Source organism: Brachypodium distachyon, chromosome 1 (assembly GCF_000005505.3).
Source record: "Brachypodium distachyon strain Bd21 chromosome 1, Brachypodium_distachyon_v3.0, whole genome shotgun sequence".
Lineage (NCBI taxonomy): Eukaryota > Viridiplantae > Streptophyta > Magnoliopsida > Poales > Poaceae > Brachypodium > Brachypodium distachyon.
The window spans coordinates 58,454,267-58,471,700 of NC_016131.3; the positions used below are offsets into that span (position 1 = coordinate 58,454,267).

Genomic DNA, 17,434 nt, shown 5'->3' on the forward strand with positions numbered 1-17,434 from the left:
AGTCACTGGATCGTTGACCACGGGCGGCGGCGGCCTCCCCATGATCCGTTCGAGCTACGCCTCCTCCGACTCAGACGACGGCCTGCCCATGATCCGTTCGAGCTACTCTCCCGGCTCCGAGGACTCTGACTTCTGTTCGGATGACTTCGAGCTCCTGGGGCGTGAAGCCGTCACCAACGAGGACGAGGAGGAGCAGCAGCACATCTCAGACTACCTCGCCGGGTTCCTCAGCGACGGCGAGTACGTGGTCGACACCGGGGTTCCCATCGACGACAATGAGGAGGACGGCGTCGTCGAGGAGTACACCGGCATGGGAGTTCTCACCGTCAGGGACCACATCGCGGAAGGCTACAAGGAGTACACCGGCATCCTCACCGTCCGCAACGACACCGACACAACTTACAATGACAATGATGATGAAGCGTTTGTCGTCGGGAGTGAAGAACCGGAGTACTACTCTGTCGTCGGAGGGGCCGACTGCTACGGAAACAGCACGGCGGAGGCGTTCAACGGCGGCGAGGACGATGGGTACTATTGTCAGGATGGCGGCAGCGTCTGGTACGATCAGGGCGACGACGGCGACCGGTATGTGCAAGATGATGACAGCTACGATGCGTTCTACTAGCTTGGAGGATCAGCAATCGCTTTGATATTCATTAGCTGCGCTGTTTTGTTAGGGAAGTACTTTTGCAGATTTGCATCGGAGGAGTTTTATTTAGGTGAGCGATCCTAGTTGGTGTCGTTGTTAGTGTTCTTGCACGTACTGTTTCGTAAGACCTTTACTACCAGGCTTAATTAGCTGTTCTTGGATGAAATTCTGCTGTGATGTTGGGAGATGATGATATTAATTGATGATGCTAGTATATGTGTCTTTTGAGCATGCACTTGCTTACATATAATGGTGATGGATCAGTGCAGCTTTGGGGATTAATTGGCCGAGTTTGCATTTGTTGTTCCTGTTAATTAATGCAGCAGAGACAGTATACATGTACTCTGATCCAATGCGTTTAACTTTAATCTCGATTTGATTCAACAATGCTATACGTACGAGACTATTTGTACGATAGATTGGTACGACTCAAATTAGTTCAGGGTCAGCATGTGGGCCCGTCTGGACACATTGCTTCTCAGTCTGCTCGTACGCGGATCGTACGCGATTTGATCGTACGCAACGCAGTTTCGGATTTGATTTGCTCAGCTGTTGCTTGCTAATTAGTTATGTGGAGGAATTTATCTGCCGCATATGATTCGGATTTGCTCGGCAGTTGCTAACGCGTCATCTACGAAACCCGTCGGTTTTGCAAAATAATATTTCTAGATTTCAAAAGTTTCACCTGCTTCTTAGGGCCAGTTCTTTTCGGCTTTCTGGACCGGCTTCTCCGAGAAGCCGTCCTCCCCTAGCTTCCTGGAGAAACTGTCACCTAAATTTGATTAGGTTATCAAAGTAGTTAGGCCTAAACTATTTTGGATGCCTAGCTAAATTTGAGATGCGGCTTCTCCAGAAGGTTAGGTGAGGGAAGATTCTAAAAGAAGCCGGTCTTAGAAGCCGAAAAAAACGCAGCCTTAGTATAATTTGCTCCGGTACTCCTATTTATTTAAAGGACAAGACTAGGTAGCGGCCATTGGCTGGTTAATTTCAGCCAGCCAACAACCGATTAGGAAACTGCATCCCATAAAAAAAAAGCGTTCCTCTCATACGCATGCGATTCTGAAACCCACGCATCAAAACCCAACACATGCAATAGTAGCATTTTTCTCCCTGCCCATGCAGTCCTCACGGTATGTCATTAATGTCTTTTCCAAACAAACTTAAAAATGATATAACTTTCAAACCGAGAGTCGAAATTATATTCCGTTTTCACTGTTAGCTCTGTTGCGACAAGATCTTCAAAAGTAGATCTCGTTTGGGTATATTTTGACAAATATTTTTTGAAAAGCAACTTCTGTGTTAAAAAATGCAACTTTTCATCCTTTTTGCAACTTTGTGTAGAATGCTACGTTGAAATAAAAGTTGATATAAATAAGACAACGTTGCTATCAAATGGGTCAATTTTATTTGCAGTACAGTAAAAAATTGGTACCAAATTCTTTTAAGTTTTTTTTGGTGCTACATTGGAGCGATAGTTGCTCATTAAGAAGTCAACATTGTCGACACATGTCAAAGTCGTCGTTTGTAGATGATTCAAAGTTGTTACGCTTCAACTAACAACTTTCGTTAATGTGTTGGCAGTTTTATCATTTGCGCTAGCAATTTTATCTTCCGTACCAACAACTTTGACTGCTGTACTAGTAACTTTGACTCATATACTAGAGACTTTAGTTTCTATATCAGCAATTTTGACTATCATAAAATCAACTTTGACTGTTGTACCGACAACTTTCACCAATATATTAACAACTTTGGTTGCTATAGGACAATTTCACTCACATAGTAGCAACTTTAGCTGCTATACCGGCAACTTTAACTCACACTAGAGACTTTAGTTTCTATTCAAAGAATTTTGATTCAGATATTAGCAACTCTGGTTGCTATACTTCAACTTTGACTCTCATATTAGCAACTCTGGTAGCTATACCCACAACTTTCACTCATATAATAGCAACTTTGGCTGTTATACCCACAATTTTCACTCACATACTAGCAACTTTGGTTCTTATACTCATAATTTTCACTCACATACTAGCAACTTTGGTTCTTATACTCATAATTTTCACTCACATACTAGCAACTTTGGCTGCTATATCAGCAACTTTTATCAACTTTGGCTGTTATACCCACAATTTTCACTCACATACTAGCAACTTTGAATGTTATACTCATAATTTTCATTCACATACTAGCAATTTTGGCTGCTATATCAGCAACTTTTCACGGACATACTATCAACTTTTGCTACTATAACCGCAACTTTCACTCACACTGGCAACTTTGGCTTCTACACCTAAAATTTGACTATCATACTAACAACTTTGTCTTTTATACAGACAACTTTGGCCGCTATACCGGCAACTTTGGCAATCATACTAGCAATTTTGTATTCTACAAACAACTTTGACTCACACAGTAGCAACTTGGATTGCTATACCGACAACTTTGACTCATATATTAGCAACTCTGTTTTCTATACTAGCAACTTTGACTCACATAATAGCAACTCTAGTTGCTATACTGACAACTTTGACTAACATACTATCTACATTAGATGCTATAACCACAACTTTCACTCACATATTAGTAACTTTAACTTCTTCATCCTATCAACTTTAGTTACTATACTAGCAACTTTCACTCACATAGTAGCAATTTTGTCTTATGACCTGACAACTTTGACTCACAAACTAGCAACTATGTCTTCTATACTAGCAACTTTAGCTCTCATACTAGCAACTTTGGTTCTTATATAAGTGACGGTTTTTTCAGACACTCTAGAAACTTTAGCTCCATCACAGACATAATTGGTGTATCCAGTCGCAACTTTTGCTAATATGTGACAACTTTTTTTTGCCGGCAATTTTCATTCTGAAGCATGCAACTTTGTTTTCTGATTCACAACTGTGGATGGGTACAACGATTTTGAATCAAAAAGCAACTATAATGGGTACTAAGTACTCATATTTAGCAACTATGTTCTTTTTATGTGAGTAACTATCTTCGCATGTTTAGAAAATTTATATTCAAAAATCATCTTAATGATATGCAAAGTGTAGCAACTTTTGATTAAATAGTAAGCAACATATGTTTAGATCAAATAGTAAGCAACTCTTTTTCTCTTGGGCTGCAGCCCACCTTTTTTGAGAGAGAGAGGAGGGCTGCAGCCCACCTATGCCTCCCTTCTTTCCTACTTGGGCCACACCTCCCCCATGGCCCATCTAGGGGCCGATTGCATCTCCCTGCCCAACCGTCGTTGTCCTCCTTGCGTTCTGGAGAAGATGCACGCCGCCGACGAACTCTCCTTCACTTCTCTTTCTTCCATGTGTTTTTCCTCAAATTGAAGCAGTGAAATTATTTTCCTTCATCACACGAACCGATTCTGACATTTAGCTCCCCGTTTCATCTCCTTAGTCTTCTCCAATTTGTAATCTAAGGCTGCAACGAGGAAGAGGAGGTGGGGAGCCACGGCGGCTGCGAGAGGGGGAGGAGGGGAGCCGCGGCGCCTGCAAGGAGGAGAAAGGAGAGGCTGCGGCGGCTGCAATGAGGAGGAGGGCGGCGATGGAGAGCGCATGGGCCTGGAGGTCGGAGTCGGGAAACACAGTGACCGGCGCGATTTAGAGAGCGCCGACAATGGAGGCGACCAGCGTATGCAGGCGAAGACCAGCACGAGGACCCTCTCTTTGATCCTCCCTTGTTCTCGTCAGTTGGAACGAATCGGCGAGGACGACGCACGGGAGGAAAACTCACCTAGTCGGAACAGTCGGGTGCGCGGCTCTCGTCTGATCGACCCACACAGCGTGCGCCCGTTCCGAGGAGAAAGTGCAGCCGCACTTGTTAGCCTTTAGGTTATTTAAATCCCTATTTGATTCGCCTGAGCGACGATGCTGTAGTACTGATATCCTTGGTTAGTTCAACAAAAAGTTTGATACTCAGGTAGTTACTCTGTCCTTGCACTATAAGGAGCATACGCTCCCGGATGAAATTTGCAATGCATTTTTTTATAACAAAAATCACAAATGCCAATAGTTGAGTCTTCTTCCAAGTGAACGCCAATTGTCATGGAAAAACCCATAGTTTTGTACCTGTGCAAGAAAGACAAATTCGGCGCTAAATTTTTTCCTTTTAGAGTATTGACTTAAAAAAATGTAAGTGAGAAGATTACTCATTTCGAAATTTCAATTTACAGGCATAGTTAGGATTAAAACAAGTAGACGTGCATTTTTTTTTTCAGAACTCTCGCACTTCTTCTATTTTCTTTAGGTTTTACTATTCATCCTGGGTGCAACCTGCATCCAGGAGACAAAAAAAAAAGGCAATCAGTTTACTACGCTCAAGAACATAAGAAATCGATGATGCGGAGACATGATCTTCACGAAATCAAAATGATATTGTACAAGAAACGAGAAACTAGTGAAGAGGTGCATCCGGAAATGATGAACAACAACAACTAGCACATATACCACATATAAAAGCATGACACTGAATCACTGATGGAGAAAGTATATCAACTTAAGAAGCGAACATTTCTTTGCAGTCTCTTAGGTACATAGTAGTGATCTGTCAGGCTTACGATGAACAAAAAGCTTTAAACATGCGAGTCCAGTTCAGATGTTTTGGACATCGGAGGAAACCAAAACAACACTAGTACCACTATGGAACAAATCGAGAGGTGAAGACATCTGCATATGGAAGCTGCTCCGTTAACGGATGGCTGATCGGGGAAGTCGCCACATCATTGACAATAACGGCACAATTTCGATGCCCAAAAGGCGTATTGGCGTGGCCAGGAAATTCTATGTCCAAAATTCGAAAATGGTGGATACGGCCGTTAGTATTAGCATTTGTATGTTCCTTACGAGATTATTTTCTAGTCATATTAATTATTTTTGATTCAAAAGATTACTCTCTTGTGTGTTGGCTTTCGACATAACTTCATAATTCACTTCACAATTGGATAGATAATGATATTGAGCTAAAAGATAAAAGATCCAAAGTGTTGCACGGTTCATGGTCTTTTTTTTACCTGACGGCTCGTGGATTTGATGGAGTATCATAGTTAGTTCAATATATAGTGCTATTAAGAATTGATTGATAAAAGATAAAGAAGTTCATCATGTTCCTCGGCTCATGGACTCAACGGTATCATGTTCTTAGTTAGTTCAACATGTAAAATATGGATACTTCTTGTATGTACATATTCTGTACTCTCAATGAATGGATAGCTAGCAGCGCTGCTATGGTTCGTTAAAAAAAAGATGGATACTCTGCCCGTTGGTTTATCCAAAGAAAAGAAATGAAAGATAGGATAATTAGTTAACTGTGCAGCAAATCACACGAAACAAATGATTCAGAGCTGGTTACAACTCACAAATACCTTCACAAAATCCGAATGACATTGCAAAGGAACAAGGAAGAGCTGCATTAAAAAATGATGAACAAATATGGCACTTGCTATATATAAAAGCAGAACACTCGTGGAGAAAGCGTATCGACTCGACAGGAAAGAGGACCGGTTTCTTCTGTAAGTTGTAGGCAAACACTAGTCATGTGTCAGCCACTATGAAGGTGTAATTCCAATCGAGTCATAGAAGTTTTGGGGTATTGGGGCAAACCAAAACAATGTTAGCACCACGATGTAAATAACTTCTGCAGATTCGTTGGTGCACCAATGGATACCATTGACCCTTGATATTCCAGCTAATAGTGGTGAGAGTGCTGAGCTCGCTGAACCGCCACTTACTGACCGATCCTATATACGGCTGCCACTAACTTCATGCAGAGATGCTGGAACACCAACCTGGACAAGCGGCCTCATGTAGAGGAGCTGGTGCGGCTCCTGGAGGGTCTCAAGATGAGCAAGGGCGGCGGCATGATCCTGGATGAAGGACATAGCCCCAGGTGCTTGTGCTTCTTCAAACCCCGCCGTGGGCGGTAGATTAGGCTGTCGATCTCGAGCAATCGGACTTATGTTTGATCTAGTTATTTTTATTATGTAGTTAGTTTTACAGCTTTGAAAAATTTAAGGGTTACATATGGTTTGCCACTTGAGTTCAATACAGAGATTTCAAAAGAGCTTGTGTTTTCAATCACTGAGGGCTTTGCATCAGCTATTCAGGTCCCATGGTCTGCTGTTGTTACCTTTCCCTGTTGGGTTTCTGTGTGTGTGTGAAATGCTTTGCTTCTTTGCTTATTTTTCCTTTCTGCCTGGATAACAAAAATGATCTGAATAATTCAGGTTATTGTGTAAACGTGAAATGAGAAAAATGCTCCTTTCTACTAGGACCACAAAAGAAGTAATGCCCAATTTATGCCCGTTGTGAATGTGGATTTCTAAATCAAATAAAAAATGGCTAAATTATATTCTTCGTTAGGCTTGATTAATTGATTAATGCCCGTTAGGACCACAAAGGGACTTGATTAATTGACCATTTGAACATTGAAGGTCCTGAATTAATACTCTCCCTCTTTGAGCATTGGAGATCATGAAGTCGGGTTATGACTTCAGTATAATTATAACTGACCACAATGTTACCTAACCATCAATCAATCAACCCCATTGTGCGTACATGCTGATACATGAACGATCACTCCACCACGCATGCTGTTGGTGACAGTGGATCTCAGCCTTAATTGAATTGATTTGTCAAAGCATCAATTAGTCAGTCCTGCAAATTCTTGTCACCTATCACGAATAATTACATGAACCAATGTTTGTATATTCATGTGGTTTTCATCCAATGTACTTCACTAAATATATTCATGTTTCTGCCACATCATAGTTATCTATAAACTAGTACATTTGTGACAACATATCATCAAACACTAATTACAGGATCAAAATACTAAATCTAACACAAGGGCAAGATGAACAACCTATTCTCTACCGCCCACGGCGGGGTCGGAAGAAGCACAAGCACCCGGGGCTCTGCGCTTCGTCCGTGATCATGCCACCGCCCTTGCTCGTGTCAAGACCCTCCAGGAGCCGCACCACCTCCTCCATGTGAGGCCGCTTGTCCGGGCTGGCGTCCCAGCATCTCCGCATGATGTTCGCCATTGGGGTCGAGCAGCAGCGTGGGATATCAGGCCGCAGACCCTGGGCACAAAGCAAAGGCGGTACAAATTTGTGTAAGAAAAATAGTCCATTGTTTTTCCTCCGTTCCTAAATTTTTGTCATGGTTTAGTTCAAAATAATGTGTAGGAAGAGCATTTATTAACCGTGAGAGTACGTTGATCCGACAGCTGAATATATACAAACCTGATGAACAATTGCGGATGTGGCTTCTGTAAAGCTGAGGCCCGCATACGGCATGTCGCAGCAGTACATCTCCCATAGGCATATCCAGAAACTGTATACATCACACTTTCGGTTGTACGGGTACCCTTGGATGACCTGGAAGGAGAAAGTGAGGAATTTACTTTGAATGGAATCATCATCTGAACCATGTAATGGAGAAAAAGTTGTTTATGCACGATAAGAGCAAACTGAAGGTAAAGGAATAGAGCACCAAAATCTTAAAGAGTGAAGCAGCATGCAGCATATACCTCTGGGGCCATGTAACCGGGTGTGCCCGTCGTGCCCGTCATGTCTTTTGGGTTCTCGGCCTCGACACGGGCGACACCAAAATCGATAATCTTGAGGTTTCCTTTGGTGTCGAACAACATATTATCGGTTTTCACATCGCGGTGATCTTCTTGGAGTGCAGGTAGCACAGGCTGCAGAAAGAAACATACACGACACTACGGTTTATGGTCATCACCAGTTGATTCGGTTAAGAAAAATGTGAATTCTTCTTGGAGAAATTAAAAGTGGCTTTAGGAAATTAAACTGTTGCTTGCCCTCTGGCCAAATCCAAGGCAAGCTGAACCACGACTTTGTAAGCAAGCTTATTGTCCATGTGCTTGATCAGATAACTTTTGAGCGTGCCTCCATAGAGAAACTCGACGACAAGACAGCATGCGCCGAGGGGCAGATAGGCGGCACTGAGAGCCGGGATCTTGAGGTCCACGGTTCCCATGGATGCACCGACGAACTGCGGACAAAAACAGTTTAGCATAACAGCTAAGCTATATACACACACACATATATATACACAGTAACTGTAATGCAGATGGTGAAGATAACTGGGAAGCAGCAGAAGTGATTGATGAATCACCTGTGTGACGTTTGGATGGTCCAGCTCCTTCCAGACAGCAACCTTGGTCTTAAACAAGGCGCGCCGGGAAGCGATCTCGGACGGGGTTGCGACGCCATCTTCTCCAAAATCCATTAGCTTAACTGCATATATGTATATAAACCAACATCATTAATTAATTAGGGGACCTTATCACTTGCTTGGTAAACAGAACAAAACAGCAATTCGATGGATCATATATACACCGGCGACGTCGCGGCCGTTGTAGGTGCCGCGGAAGACGGTGCCGAAGTGGCCCTGCTTGATCTGCTGGGTGATGTCGAGCTTGCCGAGGTCGATCTCCCATGGCTCCATGGAAGAAGCAGTCTCGAGCTTCTTGCGCAGCAGCAGCGCCTTGGCCAGGGCCTGCTTCTCCAGCTCCACGTCAAGCCTCTCCAGCTCCATCGAGTCCGCACGCACCAACATCTCGCCGCCCTCACACGCCATTGATCAGATCGGCGTCAACCGGGATCAATCAATCACAATCAATTAGCGCAGGCGGCGGCGCGGCAGCGGCTCCGGATATATATAAATATTATAATTATATATATATATAAAATATCTGGGTAACTAGGCCGTGGGGAGAGGTAGTCGGACTCTCGGGTGCGGGAGATTGATTGAGAGTCCTGATCGAGTTGGAATGCCTGCTGTTTCTTGTTAATTTATCTGTCTGGACAACTTCAGTAGGGATTTGTGTTCGTTCAGGTTACGATTGCAGTTCATGATGTTCTTGGGGTATTATTTACAATTCCAATTCCAATGCTCTGTAGAACTTTTCTACGGTGTATTAAACTAGCACCACAATTCTTTTTAAATATTACCATAACTTGCTGTAGTAGAATTGTAACAAGACTAGTTCATTGAAAATTGTTGGGGGTTCTGGGTAAATCCACACAAAAAACAGTGGTGAAATGTGATGGACCAAAATCGGCCAGCTAAATATATACTCCACGAGCTATGTGAGCAGTACAAAGATGTAAAAGAATAGAGCACCAAAGTCAATATGCAGAAAGAAACACATGAGACATTATAAAACAGCATATTATCAGTTTTCACATCTCGGTGCACAATCTTTTTGAGTGTAGATAGCTTAATCTGCAGAAAGAGACACTTTATGGTCAACACCGGATTCAGATAAGAAAATGTGTCGGACTGAGTTAATTTAGCACACTTTTTTCTCCAGAAAACTGAGTTTAACAAACCTTCATACCCTCTGGCTGAGAAAATTCCAATGATCCAGTAGAGCGGTGACTACAAAGTGGTACTAGTATTGTTTTGGTTTGCTCCAGTACCCCAAAACTTCTACTACCCTTTGTTGCCCCTCTCATCTTGAAAGATTATTCTAGAAAAAAAAAGATTATACTTCAATAAGACTGGCAAATGACTACTCTGTGACAACAGGTTACCAGGGACATAAGAAATGTGGTTCTCTTCTCTCAAACTGATACGCTTTCCCTGTTTTTATATATAGCAGATGCCATTTATTCATCATTTTCGAGTGCACATCTATGTCGGTTTCTCCATCCGTGTTCACCATTTTTTAGTGCATATCTTCGTCCATTTCATGTTTCCTTGTACAATGTCATTTCGATTCCACGGAGATAGATGTGAGAGTAGCAACCAGCAGCGTTTTGTGTGTGTAAAAATCCAGTCTCTGGATCATGGTTTTCCTGTGCTTTTTGCAGCATGTGTACTCTCTTTTAAAAAGAGTCCCGTTGAGAAATAATCCTCGGAAGAGTATCCAAATTTCAAATTGAACTATAACGAAGAACACTGTACCACTATCATCTACCAGGCTATGATTCATCACCCTTCCTGGACCACTGGGTCGGCATGGCGTCCACTGCCGCACGCGCAACCGCTTTCTACCTCGCCGACACATTTTTTAGGCTCAAACTTTTTATTTAGGAACCACACCGAAAAGGTGTGCCCTTTGGATTAAGAAGAAGAGGCCAAAGCCCGAAAATTACAATAGGCCAGAGCCAGTCCACAACAAAAACACAGGAAAGAAAAGCCTATTCTCGCGGCAGCCCCACAGTCATCCATCTCTTGTTTTCTTCAACAATGTCCTTCAGAAGCTTCTCCACCGTGCAGTCTCAAACGAATGATTTGACAATTACTGTGTGCTTAAAACGGAGTGGGCATTTTAACCTCTATAACATTTGGGTGGTCGAGCTCCTTCCAGGCAGCAACCACCATCTTCAATAATGCGTGCCGGGAATCAATTTCAGATTCGGTCGCATGCTTGCGACGCCATCTTCTCCGAATTCCATGAGCTTAACTGCATGCACACTAATATAGAACTAGTGTGGCATTTGTTTTCACATTTATGCCTGTTTCTTGGTGGAGCCTGCCAGCCGGTCAAATTGGATGTGCACTAGTCTATCAAGATACATCACCTACTAGATCACCAGGAAAAAAATGATACTAGAATTGTTTTGGTTTCCTCCTATGCCCAAAACTTCTTAATTGTACTCGCATGTTTAAAGCTTGTGGTTCATCTTAACGATGACATGTCATTGCTCTGTGCCTACAGACTACTGAAGAAACTTTCTGTCCTGCTTTTATATGTTGTATGTGTGCCAGCTGCTCATCATTTCTGAATGAAACATCTTCACTAGTTTCTTGTTTCGTTGAACAATAGTACAATCTTGGACTCTTGGTTTCTTCCAGTTTCCAGATCGATCTCGGTCTGTCTGGGCCGGCTGGCCAGAGCCGGCACAGCCTCCGGCCCGAGTCAAGCTGTAGTTTTTGGCTCGTTCGGCCTTTGGGCTGAGCCTGGCTCTGCTCGGTCTAGGCCGCGAGCCCGAGATGCAGGCCCATCTCCTCAGTCGCGGCCCAGTTATTCGATCCATTTACCAGTACACTACTACACTTCTACTGGGGTTATATCTGGCCATTGGGCCGACCCGGCACGGCCCGGGCACGAGGAGGCGGCGGCCTGGCAGGGCACGGCCCGGCACGGGTCGGCACGAAATGGATCCGTGCCGTGCCGGTTTGGCCCGTGGGCCACATTCCTGGAAAAAGCCCGGCACGTGGTTAATTCGTGCCTGGCCCGGCGGCACGTTAGCCCGAAGGCCTGAGAAAAACAGCTCGGCCTATTTTTGGCCCGTTCAGGGCTTCGGGTTGCTTTCGGCCGTTCGGGCGCCCCCTGTGCGCGTTGGCGACGTGGAGAACTGGAGACTGGGCCATTCGCCCGTTCGGGAGCCGCCTGTGCGCGCTGGCGACGTGAAGACTGGATTAGTTCGTGCGTTGCTTTGGCTCAAAAAAAAACTTGCCTTCCGTGTGTTCCGTCCGAGCTGCCGTCCAATTTTGTCTCAAAAAAAAAATTAAGCCTGCCTCGTTAAAACCTTCCAGGTAAACTCCCCTTGGAGACAAACCCTGGTAAGGAAAAAGAGTATAGGCTTGCTCAAAATGAAAATAAATTGTCCGAAAGAAAAAAGAAAATTACAAAAAGATAATAAAATTACAGAGGGTACAACTATTCTTGTTCAGCCTCGTCTAGATAAATATTTTGGAACGCGGCTGTCAGCTCTGGGTTCACCGGAGTGTGTTGAGCTCGGTGTTTGGCTAGCTCCATATCCTTCACGGTCATCAGTGTGCTCACCATATCAGGTGTGAGACATGCTCTTCTTTCCTCAAGTATTCTTCCTGCAAGACTGAAAGCAGACTCCGATGATGTTGTTGAGACGGGTACCGTGAAGACATCTCGTGCTAGTATGGAAAGCACCGGATATGTCATCTTGTGGTCCTGCCACCACTTCAATGTGTTGAATTCATCCTCGTTGCTTTCTTCAAAGCTCACAATTGGGGACCTCATGTACGTGTCTAACTCCCTGTCGCCGCCACCTAAATGTGTGCCGGTAGCTGATGATGACGAGCCCGATGAAGAGGAGAAAATCTTTCCCCAAGGTGTTTTCTTCTTTCCCAGTTGGTTGTGATGTAGTCCTATGCTGCCGGACTCTGGCATACTTTTCATTGTACTTATCAAAAAGTTGACGAAACTTAGCTTTGACATCAGAGAAATAAGCACAATAATCATGTCCTACGGCATCAGTTAAAAGTGAGAGTACAGTACCAAATGCCTCAAGTTTAGCCCTAGGATCCAAAATAAATGCAAATGCATACAAAAGAGGAATTTCTTTCCAATATTTCCTATATTTAGCTTGCATTTTAAGAACAGCTGGGCATAAATCAATATCATTTTCATATGCTTTTAAGTGGCCGGCAATGTTTAAAAGTTGATGCACCATTAAAGGAGACGTGGGATAATAAACATCAGACAAAGCATTAGTTGAATCGGAAAGAATGTCCAAAAAATCATACAAACTTGCGCAGCATGCCAATCATGTTCGGTCAGTAGGATGCGTCCGTAATTTGCATTAACAAAAAGTGTGAACCACTCTTTTTCGGGAAGCACAATTTTAAGCATGTCATGTGTAGAGTTCCATCGAACATCCATGTCTAAATTCAACGTACGAGGACGTGTTTCACTTGCCACGCAAAATCTTTTGTAATTTGCAATGTGGGTATTAGAAGCATTCAACCAAGATATTGCATCTCTAATATCGTGCCGTGCCGGGCTCGTTCCCGCGCCGTGCTCATGCCAGCCCACGGGCCGCATCTAAGAAAAAAGCCTGACACGTGACGGGTTTCATGCCTGACCCGGCCCGATTTGTCCGTGCCATGCCGTTCTGTGGGCCGTGTTTTTTTTTTCGTGCCTCGGTCCAGCCCGAAAAAACACGGCCCGATGGCCAGATGTAACTGGGGCGAAGAGCAACCGCCGTAACTCATGTCCTCAGAAAAAAAAAACCCCACTCGCCGTAACTCATCCCCTTTCCCGACCGCCGACGATTTCACTTCACTAGGGCGACCAGCTCTCCCCACCGCCGCCGGCCGCCGTCGCGCCATGGGCAGGAAGAAGAACTCAGCCAAGGGCCGTCGCGCGCACAGCCGCCGGTCTCCCCTGCGCGTCAGCTCGCGCGCTGGCCCGGGCAAGGCCGAGCCAAAGCCGGGCTCGAGCCGAGCCTCCTCCGGCGGGCGGCGAGCTCGTGGCGAGCTCCCCTGCGCGCCGCCTCCAGTGATCCCCTTCCCGCCTCCCGTCTCCGGCGCTCCAGAGCAGCAGCCGGCGTTGTCCACGGGCTCCGGCGGCGGCGGCCTCCCTCACTGGATCCGTTCGAGCTACTCTCCCGGCTCCGACTCCGACGAATTCGACCTTCTGGTGGCCGGTGCCGGCACTAACGAGGATGAGAAAGAGCAGCACATCGCCGACTACCTGGCCGGATTCCTCAGCGACGGCGAGTACAGCGTTCCCATGGATGGCGGCAAAGAGGAGGACGGCCTCAGAGATTACGCCGGCAAAGCAGTTTTCATCGTCAGGGACCACGTCGCGGAAGGCTACAAGGAGTACCCCACCGACGCTGTCGCCGCCACAACTTACAATGACATGATGATCAAGTGTTCGTCGAGAATGGACCTGTCATGGATGTCGCCTCAGAGGAGGAGGAGGTGGAGGAGGAGGGTGCCCTGCAGCAACAGCCGGATGATGCTCACCAAGCAACTGAGTACTACCCCGTTGACGGAGAGGCGGAATGCTATGGCAACAGCACGGAGGAAGCTATCAACTGCGGCGAGGATGATGGGTACTATTGCCAGGACGGCAACAGCGTGGAGACAGCATTCAACGGCGGCGAGGATGATGGGCACTATGGTCAGGACGATGGCGGTGGCGGTGACTGGTACGATCAGGGGAATGACGGTGACGGGTACGCCCATGATGATGATAGCTATGATCCGTTCTACTAGCTTCGCATGTCGCAGGAGGAGGATTAGCAATCGCTTTGGTTCCGTTCGTTCAGAGTACTCTATGAACTGACCGTCGTGCGTGGTGCTTACCGTTAAGTTTGTGCCGGGTCGAATAATTTTGTATAGTTAAGTTTTAGGTGATCTTGCTTGGTGTCGTTGTTTTAGTGTTTGCGCTCTGTTTTGTTACTTTAAAACCTTTCATTAACTAAATGTTTGCATTTGTATAGTTAAGTTCTAGGAGCTCTATGTTGTTTAAGCTGCACTTGGTGGTCATAGATCACTGCATGTCTGCATTTGATGTTTCTGTCAATTAATGCATCAGAGAAAGTATATACCTATTTACCTAGAATACTCTGATCCAGTATCTGTTTGATCTCGATCTCATGATTTGCTCGGCTGTTGTTAATTAATTATGTGGAAGAAGTGCATACGCATTATGGTTCAGATTTGCCCATCAGTTGCTAATTAAGTTACATGTCCTAAGTTAATGCCGTGCATAAGAGTTCCATAATGGTCATAGACTCATCTACAAAACCCGCCGGTTTCCAAAACAATATTTCAAAACCTGCTGGTTTCCTAGTAATAGACTCATCTGTACATCGAGCAAATTTCTTAATTCTTCCGGAGTGTTTTTCCCCTGGTATTTTAAGTAGCTTGGTAGATGATATTGGTGTAGTGTTCTTCGTTATAGTTCAATTTAAAATTTGGATACTCAGGTAATCTGCTTGTTGAACTGTCAATGCAAATCCGAGGATTGTTTCTCAAAGTGAGTCTTTTTAAAAGAGAGTATACAAGAAAATTGTTGCAATTGTTACCTATGCTGCAAAAAGCACACGGAAACAATGATCCGGAGACTGGATTTTTACAGAGACAAAAAAAAAACACGCTGCTGGTTGCAACTCACAACTATCTCCATGGAATCTTAATCACATTGTAGAAGGAAACGAGAAATGGATGAAGATATGCACTAAAAACTGATGAACAGATGAAGCAACCAACAAAGATGTGCACTGGAAACTGATGAATAAATGGCACCTGCTATATATAAAAGCAGGGAGAAAGCATATCAGTTTGGGAGCTGTAATCTGTAGGCACAGAGTAGTGATCTTATGTGGAGTATAATCTTCCAAGATACAATGCAATCGAGTGTAGTAAAAGTTTTGGGATATTGGAGAAAACCAAAACGATGCCAGTAAAACAATAGTTGTACCACTCTCTAGTAGCCTGTGCTACCTGCACTCCAAGAAGATTGTGCACCGCGACGTGAAAACCTCAAAATTATCGATTTTGGTGTTGCTCGTGTCGAGGCTGAGAACCCAAAGGACATGACAGGCATGACGGGCACACCTGGTTACATATGGCCCCAGAGGTATGCTGCTGCGTCACTCTGTAAGATTTGGGCAGATTTTGTTGGTGTTTTTTCCTTTTACCTTCAGTCAAAGTCATTAAATTCCTTACTTTCTCCTTCCAGGTTATCCAAGGCTACCCGTACAACAGAAAGTGTGACGTATACAGTTTTGGGATATGCTTATGGCCGAGAGATGTACAGAAGCCACATCTTCAATTGTTCGTCAGGTTTGTATTTATTCAGCTGTTGGATCCAGTACTCTCACTGTTATCATACTAAAAAATGTTCTGGCTGCTACATGCATGTTAAACAAACCTATGCAAATGACCATATTTCTTATACAAATTTGTACTGCGCCTTTTCTGTGTGTGCACAGGATCTGCGACCTCAGATCCCGTGCCGCTGCTCGTCCCCAATGGCGGACATCATGCGGAGATGCTGGGACGCCAACCTGGACAAGCGGTCTCACATGGAGGAGGTGGTGCGGCTCCTGGAGGGTCTCGACACGAGCAAGGGTGGAGGCATGATCCCGGTCCCGGACCAAGCGCAGAGCCCCGGGTGCTTGTGCTTCTTCAAACCCGGCCGTGGGCGATAGATTAACTAGATTCTGTAGTTAGCCTTTGATGATATTTTGTCACAATTGTACAAGTTTATAGATAGTAATTAATGATGTGTATGAAACATGATATTTAGCGCATTGGATGAAAATCACATGCATATACAAACATTGGTTCATGTTCTAGTGCTAGGTGACAAGAATTTGCAGTGCTGACTAATATATTGGAGCAAATCAATTAAGCTTTGGGATCCACTATTACGAACAGCATCCGTGCTGTATCGATCGTTCATGTATCATACAGATCCACTAACATCCTTGTAGCCTTCCGCGATGTGCATGCATCTTTGTTAGTCCTCGGTTGTTAGGCTTGATTATGGAGGTATCATACAGATCACAATTTGCCCCTGGGAGTTAATTCATCAACCTTGTCTTCAGATGGCCGATCAAAAGCCCAATTTGTTCCTCTGGCCGTCTGGCGTGCTCTTTCCTGGTAATTAATTAGCCTGGTCGATGATATTGGTGCAGTGTTCTTCGTTATAGCTCAATTTAAAATTTGGATACTCAGGTATTCTGCCTTCTGAACTATCGATGCGAATCCGAGGATTGTTTCTCAAAGGAATAGAAGCTTAAAAGAAAGCACACAAGCAAAATCGTGCAATTAGATAACAACTATGCTGCAAAAGCACACGAAAACAGTGATCCAGAGACTGGATTTTTACACACACACAAAAAGCACACGGAATCATGCAATCTGTTAAGATGTGCACTAAAAATTGATGAGCAGATGGAGAAACCGACAACGATGTGCACTCGAAAATGATGAATAAATGGCACCTGCTATATATAAAAACAGGGAGAAAGCGCATCAGTTTGAGAGAAGCCATATGCCAGCCTTATGT

General features: G+C 44.5%; 2 pseudogenes; one reads left to right on the plus strand and one right to left on the minus strand.

Moving 5' to 3' along the window:
* Positions 1-7,403: 7,403 nt before the first annotated feature.
* LOC100826507 lies at positions 7,404-9,294 on the minus strand (annotated as a pseudogene).
* A 5,844-nt stretch (positions 9,295-15,138) lies between these two features.
* On the plus strand, positions 15,139-16,778 carry LOC100826821 (annotated as a pseudogene).
* Positions 16,779-17,434: the final 656 nt, after the last annotated feature.